Here is a 15691-nt window from a genome sequence, read left to right as displayed (position 1 = left end):
TTTCTGATTGCAGATGTTTTCACATGGTAATTTTAATTTAAAGAGAAGAATGTTTACCCAAGTTATAAACCATGAGTCATACACAATGCTGAGGTAAAAGTGCCTAAGAATTTATAATGAAGTACCTTGCGAAAATAATCTCTCACAATTCTTTTAAATAGGCTTTGCGAATTTAACTGGTTTTGCTAGCAACCAAAAGCCAAGAGGGCCACTGGATATATAAGTAATTGCCATGTTTTTAAGGTATAATTGAGGTCACAGCTGTAAAATTCACACAAAATTGCAAAAACCAAAGCGTCCACCAAAAACAGCTCAATGTTTTACAAAGCAGTAATTTCACTGATTTCACACTTGAATGAGGAGAGAGAACCAATCAAAGATATGTAACTTGACAAAGTAAGTTAACAAAAACATGAAAAGCAGGTCAGTAGAGGTTGGGAAATGTTGATTTTAGTCTATTCAGCTACCCAAAAAATGTAGTCTCCAAAAGCTGAAATGTTTGCTGTGGCGGGTGTTGACTTTAAAATCATTCTAGGAGACATGCAGATTGATGCTGTGTGGCTTGGGACTTCCTGTTTTTTTAGTTGCTTTGAATCCATGTTCTAAACAGTAGTCCACTACACATTGTCCACTGGTATGGGGCGAAAATGTAAAATACACAAAAGATGAATGTTGCTGAACTGATGGTTAACTCAAGTCAAGCATTGTTTTTGTCTTTTCTTATTTTTTCCCCCTGCTTTAAAAAAAAAAAACATTTACTATCATGTTTGACAAATATTTTAACAAGTTTTTTCAATGTCTTTTGAATTTTAGAAATGTGTTGTTGGTTGAGATATAATCCAGTGCAAGCCAGAAACCTGCTGACATCATTCTTTTTCCAGTGCAGGATACAGAACCATACAAAAACTCCAACACTACATATACAGCATAGCATATACAGGAATAATACCAGGAACATTAAGGATTAACCCAGTCTGAAGTCTGAATGAACTCTGGATCTTCTGAGGTAAAACTCCTCTCCCTTCAAGCATCAAGTGTTCTCTGTCCAGTACCTGGATTTACAATACCAAACCCTCCCTGACAGCAATACAACCTGAATGTAGTCAGTCCATCAGATGAACAGCATGCTAAGCAAGTGAGAACTGTCTTTGACCTAGTGTCACTGCCCAATGATTTACAATCTGTGGTAAACCAGGAGGAAACAGTTGCATTCAAAGTGTTCCTCACAATTTTGATGCCAAGTGTTTTCCAGTCTTGTTCTGCACGAGAGAAGAGGGGTTACGGCCTGGTAGGGGGGGGGGGGCAATTGTTCCAACTTCCTGTCAGCGACAGGAAACGGAGATGATGTTGCAAAGGCAGTAGTATTCACTCTTCCCTTTAAGTTTGGTTAGCCGTTTAATGTTGGGCCAATTTTGTACAGAATGTACTTCAAGTCATTTCCTCCTGATCTGTTCGCAGTTTGTTTGTTGGCTTGCAGGTTAGGACTTTAATTTTATTTTATTTAGACTAGCTTTTTCACAAGTCTCTAATGTTACCGTGTGATACACTTGTATTCAATGTTGTGCATGTTTTTCAATAGTATGAGTAGAATTATGTGTTGGGTATTGACAGGGATGCAAAGAGGAACTGTAAATGAGGATGGTAAATCATGAATAGCATAGATAAACCAGTTGCCAAGAGTGTATTGCCATGGGATTGTTGTCAGAAATTTCAAACCCCAAGCTGTAATGTTCTCCCATATAATTAAATCTTTATGTCATTCCATTTTTGCAGCAGACAGACCAAGAAGACATAATCCTGTTACACTGCTCCCAGAGCTGGGTAGGTACTAATATGTGTAAATTCTATAGAGGAACTGTGAAGAAATGTGTTGAGTTGCAGTATGTTTCCTCCACAAGGTGTCCCATTTCCCATGCCACCGGCCTAGGAAGCTAGATTAGGAGCTAAATCCGATTTTCCCACGGTTATGTAAACAGACCCATACATTTCCGCTTCATCTTTTTCTTTTCTCTTTCTGAAAAGCACTCGCCCGAAATAAATGCGATTAGCATTTAACAAACAGAGCTGTGTTTTTGTCCCTATCATTTCCTCAAAAATACCCCGACCCCTTGCCAGGTCAAGGCTGAAAAGTGCCCTATGTATCCCTCCATGGGAGGTTAACCCTATAAACGCCAGCTTCAACTTGCAGACATGGGTGATTCTACATGTGCACACTGAGCTGGGTGGGGAATCAATGGCATTTTTTCAGGGCAGATCATTTCCGAAAGAACAATGGGCAAGGTGGGTTAACAAGATTCTCTACCAAGGAACTCTCAGAGTCCATTTGCTTGTTTCTCTTTTAAAAATAAGGTAACAGGTGATTAACAAGCTATGAAAAAAAGGAAAGGAGATCAAATCTGCCACCTCCATTCACCTCAAGACATAACATTAATTTCACATCTTGTAAGGCATCACCCAAGTCTTCCTGACAGATCCAACACTTCCTTACTCCCTCTCCTGGCTATCTGAGACTGCCTTAGCCAAAAGGGGGCATGGGACATAATGTGCTGTTGCTGATAATTCAGACTGCCATGTTTTGTTGTTATGTATAGAAATAAGATTAGACCAACATAATGGGGTGCCCTCTTATACTCCTGTGGTGGAGATAGGAGATGATTTGATGTGTCCTTCTTTGGAAGTTGAGATTTAATTTGAGAGGATGTTGACTAAACAGGCAGAATTTACCTAAAAATATAACAACACTTGGTTTGTCACTGTTTAAAAAAAACTGTGATGAATATGTTTAAAAAAAGGTATCACTATAATGCAATTCTTACACACAGATTTCAGAAAGTAAGGGAACAGCTTATGGGTACATACTGATGATAAAGTGTTATATTTAGAAAAGTTGTTATCTTTCGCAATATGTCTAATTTATTTTATAGACAATATAATTTGAGTATGCTAATTTTCATGGCAATTAATGGTGGAATGTCAGCACCAAAAACAGCATGGATAATCAGATACAGGAAACTGCTGAGCCCTTTTAGAAAAAAAACAAAAAAAACTAGCATGTGAAGAGTTGTGTTCCTCTGAGGTGGAATAAAAAAAGGTATTAGTACAGAGCCCAACATGGGGGGATTGTGAGCACCATCGCTCCCCTTAAACACTTCCCCAGATGTCTTCCCTCAGACCCTGAGGCCTTGCCTGCTTAAATCTCTCATCTTCGCTTTGAAATCTCCTTCCGAACTCAACAATGTGCTGTATTGCTCATGTGCATTTCTCTCCGCAAATGTAATTTCTTTATACAGTAGGATAGCGAGTTTACCTTTCATTCTTGTCCAGCAAACAGCGTTGGAAATGACTGAAGAACATGCTCTTTATTTCAAAATTCTCATTCTTCATATAGTAAATACATAAAACTAGATCAAAATCACATTCTAAGCAGACTAATATGGTGTACAGTACATCAGATAACACTATTTGATTCCATTTTTTAAAGTTTAAAGTTATACAGCAGTCTAATCCTTGAAGCTACCACCATTCAAACCAAACCAATCAGACTTTACCCCTCATCTTCCAAGGCTGACATAAGACCCCAAATGAGGATCAAACCAAATTAACTCCTTACCCACAGATATTGATACCAGTCACAAGGTTATTTGGTGGGTCAATAGAAAAACAGCATAGTCAAGAATTATATTTATTTTGAGGACCACAGAAGCCTCAGGAGCAGAATATAATTTTTCTCTCCTTGTTGATCCATCCTCTTGGCCTCTGAATTGGGACACTGTCAGACTGTGCCCACACAAAGCAGCAGCACCTGCCTTGGGACCTTGCTAGAGCTAAAATTAGCTGGAGATGAGACGGAGAGAGAGAGAGAGAGAGAGAGAGAGAGAGAGAGAGAGAGAGAGAGAGAGAGAGAGAGAGAGAGAGAGAGTGCAGAATACCAACACCAGTTATCTAGCATTGATTCTTTGCTTCCAGCAAAGGCAAAGCAAAGGAGGTGGCCAGGGCTAGCTTCTCTGGCCTTGAAAATCAAGCACTACTCATTTTGGGACATCTTTCAGATACTTTGTCAGTCCATACATTTTTAATTAATTGATGAAATGAATACGGTTTTAAACCACAGCACATGTATACACTGGTTGCATGAATGATATTTTAATTTTAATGAATGAAGCAGAAAACAGTAATTATAATTAGTCATGGAAACACTGTACTGAAGGGGGGCATTATTTTAGTTTTTATTTTGGTGTCAATGCCATGCCAGTATTTCACTTTTTATGTGGTATCTACAAAATGCTTTTGCAGGTTTTACTACTGAAGGAAACATGAGGTGGGTATTCTACACAATAATAAAATCTGCAATAAACCCATCATTCCTACATTCCATTTAGCAGCTGGGTATTTATGAAACAGTCACACGCAACCACACACACGCACCACAGAGAAAATGCATTATTCTGTTTTCAATGCACCTTTTGCAGGCAGCAAGTTAAACATTTTTTGGCTTGTTTTTTTTTTTCTTATACAATGCATATAAAGCAATGTTGATATATAGCCTGACCACTCTAGGACCCTCTTATAGGTCTAGCTTAGTTTTAATTGTGGTTGCATTTAAGGGGTGCAGGTTTCAGTGGGGAGTTTAATCTGGGCAGAATGAAGTGTTAAACCCCTTTTAAAATGCTTTGTTCTTTTGCTGGGGGCCTTCCCCTCCCTCTAGCTGCTGGAACAGAATGGACAGTCTTTAACTGGTGGCACTGAGATTTGACTGAGAGGCTCAAAGGGAGATAAGGAATAAAGAGATATTCAGTCCCCTGCTGCAATTTCATTCAAACTGAAATCCCCCTGAAAACCAGCGAGAGATTTCACACCGACAGATTGGCTAATCGCTGACATCTGCACAGAGCTGTATGGGACACAGAGACTGTCAGTAGAAAAGGTTTACGTCTGAAGTCTGCTGGGAGGTCAGGGGTTCGACCCTAGTCCTCAGACTAGACATAAGAACTGTGGGATATGCTGGTTGTGAAGGGGACGATTGAAACAGACACAGATTTTGTAAATTATTATTTCTTTGTTTTCATTTTGTTCTCAATTATTTTCTGGCATAAGACAGATTGCTGCATGTCACCCGAAAGGGCCTGGGTCTAAAAAAAACATTTATTAGACTGGAGCTGAATATAAAAACACAAAAGATATTGAATAAAATCCAGTGCAAAATCATGCCTTGGAGTCAGCACCTTTTAGAATTTTAAAAAGCTTTCATGAAGTGAAAAAAATGGACTCAAAGTAAAATCTTTTTTATGACAATCAAATAAATGCTTAAAAAAACCCAACATTTTTTAAACTCAGTTTGAAATTGCCACAGCCGTCAACTGCCATTAAATCTTATTTGCATATTTTGATTCTCTGGTGTGCATTTTCAAAGTCAATCCAATTCAGCTTGAATATGATAATGAAAGTAATCTTGGATGCATACTTTTCACATCTAAAGAATGTTGACACTGGAATGCCCTATCTATATTGCCCCTGCTATCAGTAGAAAAGATGAGAGAGAGAGAGAGAGAGAGAGAGAGAGAGAGAGAGAGAGAGAGAGAGAGAGAGAATTGCTTATCCACACACTCTGTCAGTTGAAATTACTGCAGGTCACTCTGATGAGCAGTGCCCCCTTTGTTTTGGATGTGAAGTGACCTTCTGCAGACAGGGGGTCAAGGGGTTATTGTATTTAACAACTCATTAGAACCAAGGCAAATGGCCCCAGGGTAACTTAGAAGCAGGTCAGGAATTCTACATATAAAAAAAAAAAAAAAAAAAAAAAAACTTGACCTCAAGGCTTGGAAGAAAGAAAAAAAAATAATGAAAAAAAAAAGACCATTGGCAGGTATTAATAAACCAGAACTTAGATCCAGAAAAAGGGTTTGCAAGATATAACACATCGCAGTACTTTTAGGAAATACTAAAAAGAACATATCGGCTCATTTTCACTGTATGAAAAATATGCTCTCTGAATAAACTGTTTTGGACATTAAAACAGAAAATTACAATGAACAATGGATGCAAAAGTGGGGAAAGTGTTGTGTATAGAAAAGTTCCCATTCTAAGTGTCTAAGAGGGAAAGTTTCACATACAGTACTGTAACTCAACAGGCTGCTTGTTGTCACGGGGGGCACGTCCACAAAGCCAGTGAAAGACAGTGAAAATCCCACAAGAATATTTCATTAACTAGAGTTCACCTGAGTGCCTCCACCACTCCCTCTTACCTCTGTTAATAAACTCTCTGCCAACATCCTCCTGAACTTTACTCATCACCTGTTCCTATATTGCTTAGTTGCACAAACTCAAAAGTAGTCTGCTGAAGTTCATTAAAAGCAAAGTGGAGGGATAGTGAAGGCAGACATGTGACTGGCAAGCTTACATGCAACTTACAGTCATTTTCAGAAAGTTTAAATAGCCAACCTTGCACCAAGCATGGTACAGTATATACAAAAACAACCATGGCAAAGTAAGCAATGTTAACACATGGTTGTTTTTCAAAAGGTCATGGAAATTAGCGCTCAATAGGTTTCATCCACAGTCTGTGTTTGCCCAGGTCTCTTTGTGAAGAGGAGACTATTTTGCAAGTCTCAAGCCAAAACAACATAGGCCTTCTCTCCCCAGATAACAGCTAACCTGTCACAGCTACAAAAACTGAGCAAACTTATGGAACCTCCAACCTACCTCCATTGTGCCACTCCTGCTTTTTGTTTGTAGACTCTGAACCCAGCAATTCTCCCATGACATTCGACCAGAACTAATCCCACTAGACAAACATGGTCACCAACAGGATTAATACACCTGGTGACATGCAACAGCGAATAAACAGCTATTATGAAAGGCCACCAGGATCATCAATCGCAACTCCACCTTCTGGCAGTGACAGGCTCTGAACATGCTAACTTTGGTTATACATCTTCCATGTACGTAGCCTGCAGGTAAGAGAGGTAAAGCAGAGGATTGCTCGCAATGCAGATTAAATATCAAAAGAGAGATACAGCAGTCACCACAAATTAGTTTAAATGCTCAATATGGAAAGGCAATGTCCTTGACTGTCCATTGGAAGGCGTTATCCCCACTCGACTGGCTTATTAGCAGACAAGCGGCAGGAATTATTTAATCAGCAGAACTGACAGGGTGGCAGCCTTGTGGATTATTACTACTTTGCCATTTTCTTTTACCAAGTATCCTCTCTGTGACTGATAGGCTCCCTTCCCTCTCGCCGGTATTCTGCGGAGATCAGCTACGGTCCGTTTCGCTGATCTTTCACATTGAGAAACAGGCAGGATATCCTACATAATGACCTATTAGCCTTTCCTTGCCTGAGATGCTAGGGACCAGAAATCTTGAGCCAACTCATTAGAGATGGGGGGGGGCTGTTTTCTTTCTCTATCTAAAACAGACTGGCATGTCAAAGGTAACTCAGAGGGATAGGGGGTCCTAAATCTGGACAAGTGAAAGACTGCTTCTGCAACTTAATGACTAGATTTTTTTTTTTTTTTCTGTCGCTGCTTGAAGAAACTAGTTCACTCAACACAGGCATAACTACAAGACATCATTAAAGTAGAGCAGTATAAAAGAAAGGAGGGAATTATTGTTAATCCCAGTAATATAATTACAATTTAATTTATTATTTCAGATGTTTTAAAGAAGGGTTATTACTAAAGTGGAGATTAGATTATACTCTGCTGTCTGTAATGTGCGTCACTGATTTTAGTCATTTAGGGGAAACAAACATAACTACAGAAACACGATATAACCTAATGGTTGAGTGTAAGTATTTACACCATATACACATATAATTCTTACTTTTTAATTGCATTTTATTTGATGTTAAATTGACTTATTGTTTCTACAGTTCTTATCATAATAAAAATGATTCTAAACATTGCCCTGGCCACTAAAACAGCTAATAGCAACCTCCTTACATTTAATTGGAGGTAGTTCTAAAGCAAGAAGACTTCTAACGCAAGACAATGTGAGAGAAAGAGAATATTCAATGATATAAATGCTGCAGGTCCTTTGTAACTTGTGTTAATTGTCAACATGATTTGTTTTAGTTGCTGAAAGAGGTCACCAGGCCTGCTATGGAATCAGAAATGATTTCAATTACGTTTGTACTTCTTTGATCAGTGGGTTCTGATTCTAAACATACACAGTTTGTTCTTGTCTGAACCACATCCCCCTGCTGCCGTTTTGGAAAAGGCCAGCGAGAATTAAGATTTATATATTTTGAGAAACTCTGCTATCGCCTGTGTTCAGTGAACTTTGCAACAGTAAATTCCCCTAAGATTTCACAAGTTTCATTCTTTCAATTAACATTACTCAAAATTCAATCAAAGCATTACTAAAGCATGCTGTGGATAAAAACTTCAATAGCATGTCAGAATGCCTTTCTTCGGTGCAATACACTTTTTATTTTTATTTTTATAAATACAGTAGCTGACAAAAATAAATGAATACTCCACATACCAATTAACTTCTTAAGCGTGTTGCAGTTGAACTTTTTCACAAAGTTACTATTCGGCCATATAAAATACATATGAACCATAGAAAGGCATGCGATCCAGTCATCAAGACTGCCCTAATTCCCTTAGAGTCTCCCTTTCACATGAAGCCCTGCTCAGTGTACTACAAGCTTCCCTACAGAAGAGGATCAGCAGTGGGAACAGGGTTAGATGCAATGACCATGGTGGAGCTCAGCAATCAACTACTCGACCTCTAAATCCAGGTTAGCAGCTTGCCGGGTGAGCAGACAGCCTTGTCAGCTTGGCTTTATCAACAGCTCAGAGCAGTGCTTTTATCTAGCAGAACAGCAGTCCCTCTTATACCAGGGGCCTGATGAAGTGCCACAGATTAGGAGGGACAGGATTGATTAAGACATGTCCTCTTAAGGGCATGAAAGCTCTTTCATATGTACCACTGGAAGCCCTTGTGTACCTGTATCTTGCACGGCCCAAGAGCCCTCAACTTCTCTATTGGTACAACTAGGTCCCACTCTGCATTTAAACCATTCCTGTTCTGACAGACCTATTAGCCTTCCCGTGTTGTTCCCAACAAAGAACATTCTACTGGCATAGGTGGGTCTAAGGTAAAGCAAATAAACCAAAATATTTGTGAAACTCTATAGTGCTGAATAGCTGGCATATGGGAGTCTTGGTTAAAACCAAACTCCACTACCCAGTGTGTAGGCTGGTGCAATTCAGTCTGAATTGCACTAAAACATACCAATGCCTAGATACACAAGTAAGAAGAAAGACTCGCTGAAGGGTAACCTGCTACCTTTGGGCACCACTCTTAACCTGCTCTCTGCTTAATCAGCAATGTTCATCCTGTCATAATTAATCCCAAAATCTAAGATGATTCTCTGGGGGGTGTATGTGCGGTGGTTGGGCAAAATTCCTCTCCAAAACTAGTATGTAGGCAAGAAAGATTACATTCAGCCATGACAGGAATTACTCCTGGCTCGGTTTAGAAAAACTTTGCTAGTTTTTACTTCCTCAAACAGGGCAAGTTAACTCTATGTTGCATAGCATGTGTCCAAAAGGCCTTCAAGCACAAAAGTACACCATATGGGAAACTAAAAAAGACCATCTAATTCAACGTGACAAAATGCAAAAAATGCAAAATGCTAGGGTTCAATGTTTCAATTCATATTAAGCATTCTGTATAACTGGGACAAAAGGGTTGGGATAACAAGAGTGTAACAAGACTATTCCGTTGTGCTCTCACCTTAACATGTGAGCATCATAGCCTTACATTCTCACACTGTGCTCCTTATGGTCACCTACCCCTTGATAAAAATAATACTAAACAACAGATACAACTCCCAATGGGTAGCCAGTTAAGTCATTTTAGACTTTACTGTGAGGTTAATTTGTCACACCTGAGCTTAGACATATTCTTGAGGCCACAACAGGTACAATTAGCCAACACCATAGTAAAGCTTGGCTAAACTGCTATTAAATACATATCATACTGTAGCTGCTTCCCATCCTACAGACAGACGTCAGCCCAATGCGTGTCTTCCATCTCCCATCCAGAAACAATCAGGATAGTGTGAACGTTATCAGTGCCATTGCGGCTATGCGTCAGAGACTTGCTGTCACCATCGTCTCTACCCAGACTACCAATCAACACAACAGATAAGAGCCGCTGTCATGCCATACAGATTTGGACAGCCGGCTGTAGCGATATCCTTCTCTCACGATATGTTTACCATATGCTCTGCTGTTTTCAGATTTGATATCAAACCTAAAGAATACATATAAACATAGCGTCTCTTATCTTAAATCACAGATAAAGGATGAAGATGTTTCTTATTGCTAAGCAGCGTGTGCTGTTGTCTAAAAGTATTCCAACTCTACAACTGAAAATGCCTCCCAATATTAACTGTATTACCATGATTGGTAGCATGTGTTACCACTATCAATTGTTCAGTACCTTGTAAGGTTTTACAATGATTCTGCCTTTTCATTTGGGCCACCAAGCTGACGCAATCTCCAGAATAAAACATAAAGGTTTGCCAAATCTTAATCATCCCAGTAAATGTTCATTTATTTAAAAAAAGATAATGCCTTCTTCAACCAATTTTCAAAGTTTACATTAAAAACAAACAACTAATTCCAAATACTGTATTTAAAGTCTTTGCAACTGCATTCAAAATGTGCTGGTTGGCCGTTAACCAGAATGCACTTCAAGTGGTCTGAGATGTTTCTTTTTTTTAAGAATGAATGGAACGACTTTGCTGGTTGTAAAAATAAAACACTGTTGGTTACATTAATTATAGCAATGTTCTACTCTGTTTGCTATTTCAAAATGTTAAAAAAAGGAGAATTATGTGAGGTTTGAAACATTTTTACCATGGGAACTGCACAGTTAAAGGTCAAAGAGAAAAAAAAATATTTTTTACATCCAATTTAGTAATATGCAGTAAAATATATTAAAGTAAATTAAAGTGATCAACTTTCCTTGTGACTCAGTCTAGCTCTGTTCATGTTAAATAGTTCTGGGACTGAGGAATATGCAATAGCGAACAACTTTAAGAAACCTCCTTAACTAAATTATGTATCACAATCCTTCACATTCCTGGTTGTAATGTCTACCTCACTTGTACCATAGGTGTCATTGCTTGCTTACCAACTGTGTATTAATCCGTCCAGTGTTTTCTTCTGGGCCAGATTTATTAACATTACTACATACATAATAAATAGTGAAATACAGCAGTAAATTACCACTGTGTTATAGCTGCAATCGAAGTAATACAAAATATTGTTTTATAGGCCAAATAAAATGTACACAAATGGAAAGGAGATGTTGCCTTCTCTCACAAATGAAGTGGGTAAATAATATTGTGGAATGCCAGAAGCCCATTCATTTCCATCCCTGCTGTGCAATTAAATCTGTTAATTTTGTTTTACTTCTGGTACTACTGTGTAATAGATATAAGAACAGAGAAATAAATCCAGTCTAAATAGAATGTTTTCCTCACAAAACTCTTTTTAAATCACTGCCCCAAAAGAAACCTAACCCTTGAACTGCTTAAGTCCAGAAAAGTCCAAGATTTTGTTTTTAAATACTGCTTGGGTTATAGATGTTAATGAGTGTGGAGATCTAATGTAACAGACAATATAACCCTCAGAATTTGGCCCAGCTGCTAGCGTGTGAAGGTTCAAGGATAGAGATGGCACTGAAACCTGGGAAGAGGACAGAACACTGCCATGGTTGAAGAGGGCCTCTGAGTCTTGTGCATTGCTATTCCCATCACCTTTTCACAAGAACTATATCTGTAAAATAAAATAATCCATAAAAAAAAAAACATTAAAAACAATAAAATCCCTCTTAAATTGTTTCAGGAGCAGGCCTGCCAAGGCTTGTGTTTTATAAAAGTCCACATTTTTTTTCCATCAATTAAACAGAACCAGACCTGCACTTGATTACAGTACCTAAGGGTTTGTTTGTGGTGCCAATTGGCATTTAACAGACTCTGTTGGCTATGTGCAGGACACGTCTGAAGATGCAGATATCAGCTCTCCCCCTGTACACCTAATGGCCAGTATATTGTTACTGCTAACAGCAGGGGCCAATAGCTAGAGCATGATATAAGCGGGTAGCTGTTGTAAATACCAGGCTCTTCAACCCTGTAAACTGAGAACTGGACAAGAGACTGAAATAAGCTTCAAATTAATGATGAAATACAAAACACCACCAACTGCAGCTGCTGATCCAAAAGATTTGGCTTATCTGCCCTGTGTTATCACAAAAGGACTGCATCTGAGACTGTCACGGAATACAGAAATTGTGTGACGATGTCTGAGCCAAGGCAAATGAAAGTTTGAAAGCTGTACTCACTAAACAATACTACCAAATTAAATCAGATGCCAAAACAGCACAACAACATTTAAGAGTAGCTCCAGATTTATGAAGCTCTTGTATTGCTTTACTTTTTTTCACATTTGTCGCATATTGTACTGTAATATTACACTATGTATTTTTATGGAACATATATTTGACCATTTCAATGGTAATCAGCAGTCTGCACAAAAGATGTAAATCTTTTCAGGAAGAGTACACTGTTAAAGGTATATTTACACTTACAGCTTTATTATTCCAGCTAGAACATTGATTTAAACCAGGCCTATGTATCCACACTGCAATGCCTTGCTCTATAAGCCACCCACAGAATAAAATGAAAAGGTCCAGATTCAAATAGCAATTGACCTGACTGACACTATATGTTGATATGAAGCATAATGAATAGGTCAGATATTTACAAAAGAACTAAGGAGACCAAAGGGCAACCACTGGCACAGTTGAGTGCAAGAAGGGGTTAACTCCGTAATGTCTGTCAGTCCCGAGTGTATCATTAACTTGCCCTAATGCCACACACAAGCAATCAGAATATTATAACTAATTTGGGTGTAACTTAGTAAGTGCTGGCTGAATTTTTTTAAAAATATGTACATTTCAGTGCTACTGTACACACAAAAATAAATAATTCAAGATGCTCGCCAATATGAAAATTTAATTCATGGAACTAAAGGCTACTGCTGGATTTCTTTCCCTGCTATTATGTTAGTTGATTACAGTATTCAGTGCCCTGGACTACTTGTATACTGGTTGCTAAACCAATGCTGCAATGTTGCATCTCAGGAGGTCTGTCTCTGTTCTCTTCCTTAGCAGCATGGGGGGTCCCTACTGTTATCTAGCTCGCCCAATAATATAACCTCATCAGTGCCTGGTTTGTCAAAATAAGGACTATTTACAGGTCAGTTGAGGGGTTCAACCAAGGACAAAGTGAAATGAAACACCCTTTCTTGCTCCATTGGGGATCCCTGCTCTCACTGTACTTCTAACCTGCCTGACCTTGTCTTGTTTTCCAGAACAGTGAACACCCAATGAGGGATGGCAACTCTTGGAAAGGAATTAAAACACAAAAAGCCTCACTATCTGTTTTTTTTTTTTTTTTTTTTTTACTGGAAATTGCCTCAATGATGCAATCCACTTACCGATCAGGCAGACTGATCAACAGGCAGTCTTCATTACCGCATTCATTCATATTCTCTTTTCACCCAATAAACAACGAGCTTTTGAGAAAGGAGGTCTAATTAAAATTGAATTTGATACTGGTGAACACAAACATGGTTATTTTATTCAAATATCTGCCTCAGAACTAAACAACACCACTCTTTCTTCAAAACTGGTTTAATGAAACAGCAAAGGACTGTATGTCACCGTGTATTGGAAAAACTACCAAGGAAAACTATCAACTTTCAACAATAATCCTCTTTCTGTTGCACTTGGCTTTGGAAAGTACTGCAACCCTCAGGGCAAGGTTATTTCCCCTATAAACCTCATCTGCATGCCATGGTTGTGCAGTATACTCCTTCTTTGATCCCAGCATGTGGACTGGAGTCTCTGTACACAGGTCTGTATCTTGAAAACAAATATCTTCAAAAATAAACGCACAATGCTAACCTCAAACACTGGAAATTGCAAACCAGCAGGATGTAGTTTTGTAGTTTAAAAACCTAATCCTGTCGCATCCACAACCCTGGACAGGTGACCTCTGGCCTGGCTTTGTTATAAATATGATTTCCGAAACGCAAGGCTCTGGAGTAGGCGATTTGGGATGTCTGTGTGCATTTGATATGGGATACGCTTTAAAATAAAACCTGGAAACCTGATAGGCCTTACATTGCGGGTAGAATTACTATCCAGTCAAATCACTCAGGGTGGGAGGGCCGTGGACACTGCAGAAGATTCAATTAACCTTTTCCTTTTCTAATGCTTTTAGTGACTAACCCACTCACCAGTCTTCTATACATTTAACCTGTTTTCACAAAGCAACCCATGAAGACCACTCTCAATAGCCCCTTGGCATTTTCGCACGGCTCCAAACAGCTGATTCTCCAAACAGCTGCTTCTCCAAAAAGGGGTAAACATCACAATAAGTAGAGAAGGGACCAAGAAGAAAAGCAGCTCAAAGGACAAGAGAGGCTCATATCATATCAGTGCTAGCTGCACAATGGCAACTGGTGAGGGACCGTCACCTCCCACCACAACTTACACCTACTCAGGACTATCACAAACACACAGTATTCGCAAAATAAAACAGCATTTTAACAAAAAGGACAAAGCATCAAAGATTAGTAGTCATTCGCCAATGGTGTCTTGTTAAGGTGAAGCTGCACAAAGGCAAATTAGCTGATGAATGCTTAAGGGAACAAGTTTAATTGTGTGGGAAGATCTTTCACATATGTGAAAAAAACTACCACAATGCATAGAAACACACCCACACCCACAAACAAGCAATACAGAAGACACAAAAATGTTGCAGTAGAAACCAAGCCAAAGAGCTCCCAAGGGAACAGGACTGCTGGCTTAATCACAGGAATTATTTCAAAGTGAAACAGTTTTCACATTGACTGAAGTTGAATTAACCTGTTTATCCAATATGTACCAAGTTTATTTTGTAGATTCTTTTGCCAGCTTCCCCTTTATTTTGTGGAAGAATGAACATGCATAAGCAAATAATTATGTGTAAGGTGATATCACTACTTTCTGGTGCACAGCAGAATAAGCTAATACAATACACACACACACACACACACAAATCTAGCATTCTTTAAGAAGTTTCTAGCCTTGTATTGGAATACACTCCCACAGCAAGTTATCGGTGTTCTCCTCAGCATGTTTCTAACACATAATCAATACGAACTGTACTGAAAATCCCTCTTTGGCGATTTACCAACCTCATCAGCTTATGATCAGAAACAGTAGAGCACCATTCCTCAGCACTTTAATATAGTGCTGGAGATTAATCAGAGTCTGGAACAGGTACGTAAAAGTGTCCCTGTGAAAACTTGCAGTATTTGTAACTAAAATACCACCCTCTGTGAAAACGATTCACTAAGGAGATGTATTCATTGGCAATCCACCAAATGCAAGCACTGGTTTATTTTGTTTCAGCTAGTCAGTGATACAGCAACTGAACACTGTCCTCCAAGCAAGCAAGCAGCAGGGCAACCCAAATCCTCATCTCCACATGCTTTCTGTCTTTGAAACGCAAGGTTGAGCCCCTATCTTGCTACCAGCTGAGTAACAGAATCCAGAGTCACCAGACAGATGATAATTAATGATGGAGGGCTGGATAAACAGGGAAAAGATGTCCTTC

The 15691-nt window shown here is 38.9% G+C and overlaps 1 protein-coding gene and 1 long non-coding RNA gene across 4 annotated transcripts in view; one reads left to right on the top strand and one right to left on the bottom strand.

The window, feature by feature from the left end:
* LOC121297874 (semaphorin-3F-like) overlaps nt 1–15691 on the bottom strand; it is a 76531-nt gene that overhangs the window by 42654 nt on the left and 18186 nt on the right. The window lies entirely within an intron of this gene.
* On the top strand, nt 1290–15478 carry LOC121297875. The gene is made up of 3 exons (XR_005947234.1): nt 1290–1477; nt 1774–1821; nt 13398–15478. It is a non-coding gene; the product is annotated as an uncharacterized LOC121297875 (long non-coding RNA).

The sequence above is a fragment of the Polyodon spathula genome, chromosome 23 (assembly GCF_017654505.1).
Source record: "Polyodon spathula isolate WHYD16114869_AA chromosome 23, ASM1765450v1, whole genome shotgun sequence".
In the NCBI taxonomy this organism is placed as follows: domain Eukaryota; kingdom Metazoa; phylum Chordata; class Actinopteri; order Acipenseriformes; family Polyodontidae; genus Polyodon; species Polyodon spathula.
Note: the sequence above shows the minus strand (reverse complement) of the source record. Positions and strands in the feature narration are given on the sequence as shown.